Consider the following 8,930-nt stretch of genomic DNA (forward strand, 5'->3'; position numbering starts at 1 on the left):
TTTCCTTTTTTCAGTATTTAAAAAAAAACACGAGACACAAACCGATAATGAAGTCATCTTAATTTTTGACCTATCCCCGCTCTCTGATTGGCCGATATGGTCAGAGGGCAAGTTTCTTGAATATAGCGGAATTTGAAATACAACGCTGTTTTTAAGTATTTTTAGCAGGTTTTTTAAGAATATAAATCTTTTAAACAATAAAACCCACATTTGGCATTCCGATAGATCTTTTATTTTAAAATCTTATAAAATTGGATCTGCCGGATTTTGAAACTAGGCGACACAATTAACGTCAGCAATATTAACCGTAGCTACGGAGTACATATTTTCATTATATTTCTTTTTGGGTATAAACTCTTTATAAAATTAGACTACATCAAATAATTAACAAAAAAAATACACTACCCGAATCAAATTTCATGCAAATAAAATATTTTGATTTTGTATATTTTTTTTCACAAATTCTGTATACTTATATAATATAATATAATACGGCACTTATGAGTTTTATCTTTATGAGATATTTTTTCTTTCTTATTTTACATTTTTATTGATATCTCAAACGTAGATATAGTAAAATAAAGAAGTCTGGATTTACGACCTTTCATTGCCTGGTTTGAGTAATTACTTCATACATATGATTGTTAACTATACTACCCAAATTTTGAATACTCAAATTTTAATGCTGCAATTGAAAACATCTTTCATCTGATATTTTTTGGCGACATCTATGGTTGAAATTAGTAAGGTTGGTAAAATAAGTAAATTAAACGTGCTCTTCTTAAAAAAAATGTTTTCAATATTCTTAACGCTGCACAGTGCGTTATTTTGGCAATCTAGGGGTACTTTATTATTACGCTTAAAATATACCGGTTTTAGTAGGTTTTTGAATACTATCACTTATAAAATACATGGTTGAGTGAAAATTTTGTATTTATCTTATAGTATTTGTAGAAAAATAAAATAAAATGGGTATTAAAATAACTTACATGCTCCATGAAAAGAGGTCACAGTTAAATGTGTTTGTATTTACACTTAAATGTTTTAGCAGATATTGATTGTATTTTGATATTTGTTGTAGATGCATATATGCATAAAATGTCATTACCAATGTTCGTAAAAGAAAGGTATAAATTCGTATATAAGGCCAGGAATTATTTGAAAATGGAGAATATTCAAGTAATGTTTTATTCAGAATCACTATTATTTAAATATTCTTCTGATTCATTAAACTCATATTCAAGTTCTGTTTGAATAGATAAACATGATCACATGGCATCGGACACTTTGAAAAAATAATAAAGTTCCGCTAGATTGCCAATATTACGCACTGTGCGCTGTAAAAATTATTTTAAAAATAAATTAAAGCTTTTTTGTAGTAGCATTTTAATAAAATTTGATTTACAGTAAGCAAAAAATTTTTTTCCTAAAACTAATTTTATAAATATATTATTAGTAAGTAAAGAGTCTACGTTAAATTGACAGGGTGATTGCTGAAATGGGTTTATTGTAATTTCCGTGTTAAAGTATAGATAATATATTATATAAATCTGTCTGTAATTAAAAGAAATATTATTATTAATTGTAAAACATTAAAACCGTAATAAATATCAAAATGGCTCAATTTTGATTCGTATTCACGTAACACATTTTTTTTTAAATTCAAAGGTTGACGACATCCTTGATTGTTTTTATATTCCCTAAAAATGTAGAGTAGGTACTTATTTACAACAGCAAAATTCATTTACTATTTGCGACATGGTTCGTTCACTGCGCAGTGAAAATAATTGCATAGACAGTGCTGGATGCCATTATAACAGGTATTATAAATACTCAAATTCTGTTGCAGGGGTGAATCTTTAGTAAAACGTAACGAGAATTAAAGAGGCGTCGGAAGACTTCAAAAAGATGGTCCGACGACATGGCCGCTGTGGGGGGTAAAAACTGGCTGCTAACAGCAACAGACTGAAAATATGTAAGGATACGGAAAAGGCCTATATCCAGCAGTGAAGGATAGAAGGCTAAAGAAGTCGAAGAAATTATCAACAATTATTACTATCATTATATTTATTCTCCTCGTCCACGCTCGAAAATGTTTCTCTTTAGAAAATAAACGAAAGTTCAACTCCGATCCCGAGCGTGCTTGCGGTTTTTAGAACAATTTTTTTCCGAACCAACATGTACTAAAAACTATCCATGAAATGCCAACATGACATTGTTGACATGACACATGACACTGGTGTTAGAAGTTATTGTCCGATCCGACCAATCTATATTCGTCGTTCCCACAAACGTTCAGTATATTGTCACCAAATCACATTACTTCAGGCTCAACTAACATATTTGAGCTTGGGTCCCTTAACCCCAGATCACGGAACTTGTTTCAAAGTGCTTTAAAACGAGACTATCGTAAAATATACGCCGATAAGAAAAACTCTCATTATTCCAAAAACGTTTACGAAAAAACTTTAATGTTAAATAAGGCAATACTGGCCATATATTCATCATCCCATAAAACAGACATAAAGGCCTTTTTCTTGTTTTCCTGTTGCATCTCATGTTCGAGTTCATTTGGTCAAACGCCAGCTTTAGTTTTACTAATGTTTTGAACAATGCTGGTTTGCCCGCTGAAGCGCACTCACACATTCGGAAACACTATAAGTGGTGTACAAATGTACCATTTCTACATATGTACTTATACTTATCAACTGTGTGGTACACACTACACACGAAAAGTTAAACTACAGACCAATTATACGTTATAAGAGTTTAATAAGTTTTAAATATTAATTGTCCAAAAATGGACTTTCCAATATATGTATGCATATGAAATATGATTACTGGTTTAAATGTAGTTCAAATATTAACTCCGTTATTAAGTTTTGAAATCCATTCGATATTTAAGAACGTAGCTAATTATACAGGGTGGCGCAATGGGTATTCATGGTTCATAGTATGCTTTTACTTGTGCTTTTCCATTTATCAGCAAACGTACTAAGGTACAAACGAAAATAATAAACCTGCTCGAAAACCAACTCACGCTAATACAGGATTATCGTTGAATTTACGACACCGATGCAAAATAACTATCACGTTGACAAAGATACGATGTCTCGTATTGAACGCTGCCTAGGATGGCTCTAAATAGGAGGGCACTGAAAACCCCAGTCTGATGAGTTATTCAGAAATTAATGAAAAATCACAAAAAATATTTTCCGTCGTAAATATTATGAATTTTCTATAATCAAGGGTTAAAATATTAAATTAATTATCTATATTAAATTAATCAAATATTTCAGTTTTTAAATAATTATTTAACAAATTGAGTATTTTCGATTCGACTCTGTCGAAACTGAAAAACATCATAATTCACTGCACGAATAGGAACTGCATTTCCCATTTCTTTGCAAGAAAACAAGTATTTGTTTTTATGTGTCATGTTGTTTAATGTTTAAATTTATGCTCATTATTTACCTTCTTATCCCTTCCTTTGATCAAGCACATTTTCATTTCAAATAGGTTTTTTGGTATATGAGAGCATAAATAAAAAAAATCGAAATATTCATTTTATTAAGCCGTTGTAAGCTGTAAAATTATTATAAAGAGTGTAATCCATATTTCAAATTGAAGATATTAATTTTTCATCAAACATGCTTATTTTTGGTTTGAAATTAACCTTTTATTTTTAAAAAGTATGACACATCACGTATCATTTAAAACTACGTAAAAGTATTGAAAGAAGCAAATACATATGGTTGAGGTTTATTGATTGATTTGGCGTTTAATTTGTAGAACTCCATTTTAATTGATGTACTAATTTTAAATCAAACACGGATTTTTTAAGTATACAAAGTTGTATTTTATTAACAAAAACACATAAAAAATTAATATTTTGACTATTGTTTCGCCAAGTTATGTCATTTTCAAACGAATGTCCTTTTTTTAAATGTGTTTTTGTTAATAAAATACAATTCAGACTCAAAAAAACTGTGTTTGATTTAAAATGAATACATAAAAAAATGGTTAAGGTTGTCGATCCAAACTCAAAATAATCCAACGAAATAAATAAAAACCAAAATGTCTGAATTAATTTATCATAAAAAGCTATGGACATTTTATCATAACAATGCTTTTAAAAATCGTCTCTTACAAAATGTCCACAGTTTGGATATTTCAATAAGATCCAAATTTATGTATTTTGCCATATTTGTATCCGTTTAGACACATTCGCTTTCAAGGATTCTGTCTCCTTAAATACACCACATTTATTGACTTGTGAAAATTGTGTTAGTTGAGTATTTAAAATCTACATAATTTAAAAACATTTAATGAAAAAAAATCCATATACTATCGTGATTTGATCATTAGATATATTATTAGGATATCATCAAACTTTAAGGAAATTACAATAATGATTGATTTAAAAAAAAGTGTCTGTGTTTCAATCAAAATGATGTACAGTAAGAGGGAGGTACCTATTTCTACTGTGTGAACAGCATTGTTGTTTTTCACATATTTGCATTGTTGAAGTCATTGTTCTAAGGTTTTCTGCAGTAATCCTTCATGTTAGCAGAACCAGTTTTTGCACAAGTTATTTTTATAACAATTTAACAGCCAAACGGTGCTAAAACCAACTGGATTTGAATAAATAATTTATTTTTCAATCCAGTCAGAATGATAAATGATTCCCAAGGGGGAAAATTAAAAAGCTTTCATGCTTAACCGTGTTTTAAAACAAACATGGTGGTGTGAGAAAATAACATTTGTACATGTGTATTTATACTTATCAACTGTATGGTACACAGTACACACGAAAATTTAAACCACAGACCAATATACATTAAAAGAGTTTAATAAGTTTTAAATATTAATTGCCCAAAAATGGACTTTCCAATATATGTATGCATATGAAATATGAATACTGGTTTAAATGTGGTTCAAATATTGACTCCGTTATTAAGTTTTGAAATCCTTTCGATACTTAAGAACGTAACTAATTATACAGGGTGGCGGAATGGGTATTGATAGTTTTTAGTATGCCATTACTTTTGCATTTCCATTTATCAGGATACGTGAATGAGCAAAATTGTCAGTACTGGGCTGCAGAGACACCTCAAAAATTCACCAACAACCTGTGCATTCCTCAAAAGTTACTGTATAGTGCGGTGTGGCTGCATTCAGAATTCTAGACCCGTTTTTCGAAGAAGAAGGTTGAACAGTACGTAACTGTATTTTCCATGTTTTTGACCTTGGTCATTAGTATATCCATAATTACACTCCAAAAACCAACAATACCCATTGTGCCACCCTGTATTAACTTTGTTTTATCATTTGTAACTCATATTAAAATTTTAATGAGTCATTCTGTTCCTATAGAGAATGTTCCTAAACAAAGAGCAAAGAATGAAAAAGGAAATTTGGGGCTCAATGTAAATTAAACCGTACATGTTGTTTCATTTCAAAATTTTGATCTCCTAAAGTTATTCACCTCCTCAAGTATATTTTTTCTTTATTTTTCATTAAATTCAACGGGAGTGAGCCACAGCAACGGGTAGCCGGGTATGGCTAGTTTATAATACACTGATTTAAATAACTTTGTTCAAGAAATTCCGTCATTAAACAAACATGGTTTTAATTTTGATACATGCATACATAGGTACGAATTATGAATATGTAATCTTATATGACATAATACATGACACTTTGAGACACACACAAAGGTGGGCTTACTAGTTTATAATACACTGATATAAACAACTTTGTTCAAGAAATTCCGTCATTAAACAAGCATACTTTTGACTTAGGTACATATTATGTACATACAAAGGTACGAATATGTTATCCCATTTGACATTATACATGACACTTTGAGACACACACAAAGGTGGGCAGTTAACATAGAAGTAACATATTAATTAACCGATCAGAATCGAATTCGCACGCGATTATTCGCGGTTGGTCGAGGTTAAATACGTATCCACGGATGGCTTTCGTATCACGAAGTCAGCCCATCTCTTGCGAGGGTAATTAACGCTAACAACATGTGCAAACCGATCCTGTCGTGAGGCATCACGAATCCAGTGCATTTGTTGCGTTTCTTTCTCCCGGCATGCGATGCCGTTTTACCCGAAAACCGAGATTTTCCCGCCATTTCGCTTAGTTCGCGGCCGCTCCTCGAGATGGCCGAGTGTCTCATGATGTGATCACCGATCACCATCATCGAAAGGTGAGACGATTCGCGAAAAGTGATCAGCGACCGATTTGACGCCGGAAGTGTGATTTGGTGATGTCGCTGGTTTGGCGCCGCCGCTAAAGGTGGCGCTGTTGGCGCAGTGTTGTGATGTTGTTTTTCTTTAGATGGGAGTTGCATTTATTATTTACCTTGCTTATTACGATCAAGGTTTATAGATCAATCAGTTGAATTTTATTTGTTCTAGCCAAAAACATATTTTATTTTAATTTGTGTTGGGAACAGGAAAGATTAACTAGTGTGGGCTAATCAGGAACATCTCAGCATTTGCTCATTGCTGGGAGAAAACCATGTAAAACTTTTCAGGAGAAGCCGGACTGTTGACTGTCGTCAACAGACCTTCCATTCCACTAGAAGAGGGTTGGCATTTTGTGTCCTAGCTCGGTTTATGGTACCAATGTCCCTCACTATTTTTATCATATTTGATACCATGTGATGTAAATTATCGGAGGTGGACAGTGATGGATCTGTTGTGTAGTATATTACTCTACTAAGCACATAGATATTTGCATTTGAAGCAAGATGAAGAAATAAAGCAGTTTACGTTTAGACTTGAAGATGGAAGCTTAGCTTCCGAAACTAGTCGTCATAAAATAAACTCAAGTGGTAAAAAACAAGTATTTTCTTTAATGAATGAACTTTTTATCAAATTTAATAAAGATTTATCTTATGAATATGATATTTAAATATAAAAAAACGTCACTGACGACAAAGGTTTTGATAAACATTAAATAAAACAACAAAATTAATTTTGTCGAAGATAAAGTTTTATATGTATTTACCAAGGGCACGTTATGGCAAAATAATGCCATGCTTTAAAGTGACTTTATTCATTCCAGAGATCAATAGATAGATAAGCTTTAAGCGCAGTGACCGAGTTCACTGTTTTTCCTAGCATTTATTTCGATTTCCACAAATTTGCATATAATTATTACTACACTAGTTCACCAGTACGATGTATAATAACACGCGTATTATTTGCATAAAAATCCTTCTAACGATGAACGCTGTTAATTATATGTAAAATTATATGGATAACAATAACGTTAATTTACATCTCATCTAATAAAACAGAGTATTGAATTGGAAAATCTTAATAAGATAATAGCCTTCGAACGAGGTAATAAGTAGGTAACTGAATTGGCAGAAAAATAATTGTTTTGGTTACCATATTGCCACCAGATTTGATTCCCAGAGGGGGACAAATTAAATTATTGAGTTTTTTTTCACTAAAATATTTAATTAATAATATTAATAATATTACAAATATACTTTAGACTGGTATCTGAAGAGTAGGTCTGAGCCTTACTCTTATATAATAAACGATCAAATTAACATTGAATGAATTTGATGCAGTGCCTTATGCTTAGCGATCACTTAATATAAATATTTATTTTGTTATATTTCTCAATGTAAGGTACTAACCAAACAAATTATGGAGAGACCGAGACCAAATTTGAAAACGACGAAACGATTCCCAATATTAGAGCTTGTATGTCATTCGAAATTGCACTAGTTAAGTACAGTATTTTTCCTTTTTAAGGGGGTAATTACTACAATGTTTATTTTAAGTTTTACTAAGTAAATACCACTATTCCTTAAAATCTACTTTGACACGTGTTTCGATGCATTCCTCATCATTTTCAAATACCGTATGTGAAGCTAATTCTAAATTTTAGAGTTGGGTTCTTGGGACGTTAAAGGTTGAAGAGGGGGTAGGAGCTGTTTCTTATTTTTATTTATTTATTTAATTTTAATTATTTTCATTTTTTAACAGTGGATACACACACAATAAAAGGGAAGCTTTTGTCAATGTCAAATTGTTAATTATGGGTTTATCATTATTTACATATATTTTTATGAATTTCCATTGATTCAAAATGTTGGTATTTACTAAGTAGAACTTAAATTGAAAATTGATAGATTTTACCACAAAGTGATTAATGATTAATTTAATCAAATAATGAAAATATTTACTTTAAGCTTGGATCCTAAGATTTTTCAGTCTTAAGTTATTTGAGTTATTTACCTTTCAGCCTTAAGTTATTTGACTTGGTATAATTATTGATGGCAGCTGATGTAATTGGACCCCATAAAGACGCATATACTCGTACATAGTTTCGTATTGGATTAAAAAAAAGAATTACGGCTTTAACACTGCAGAAATATTATTTCAACTGCATTTCCATACATTTTAGCAACCTACATAATTAGACATGTACATTTATGCATTAAAAAAATGCAAAACGTAACAACAAAACTGGTTTTCCTTGCAAAGCGAACAAGCGACTAAACTGAAGTTTATTTTATATTTTTATCATTTATTTAATCTTGATTATTTGAATACAATAATGCATAAGGAATTAATATAGAAATTAATATTCTTACTTCTTACTTCCGTTAAAAATGAAAAGGGAATAATGAAAATGGTTTTATTATCACGATATAGTGTTAGGTGGGACTAAATAAAAGAGATCAAAAAGATATAAAATATATATATCTAGAAATATGTATATATATATATATATATATATATATATATATATATATATATATATATATATATATATATATATATATATATATATATATATATATATATATATATATATATATATATATATATGTAATAAAATAACTAGGTACCTACCTATACATTTTATTAAGTACTTACAAATAG

Source organism: Brachycentrus maculatus, unplaced genomic scaffold (assembly GCF_059751285.1).
Source record: "Brachycentrus maculatus isolate JH-2025_06_01 unplaced genomic scaffold, ASM5975128v1 h1tg000344l, whole genome shotgun sequence".
Taxonomy (NCBI): Eukaryota; Metazoa; Arthropoda; class Insecta; order Trichoptera; family Brachycentridae; genus Brachycentrus; species Brachycentrus maculatus.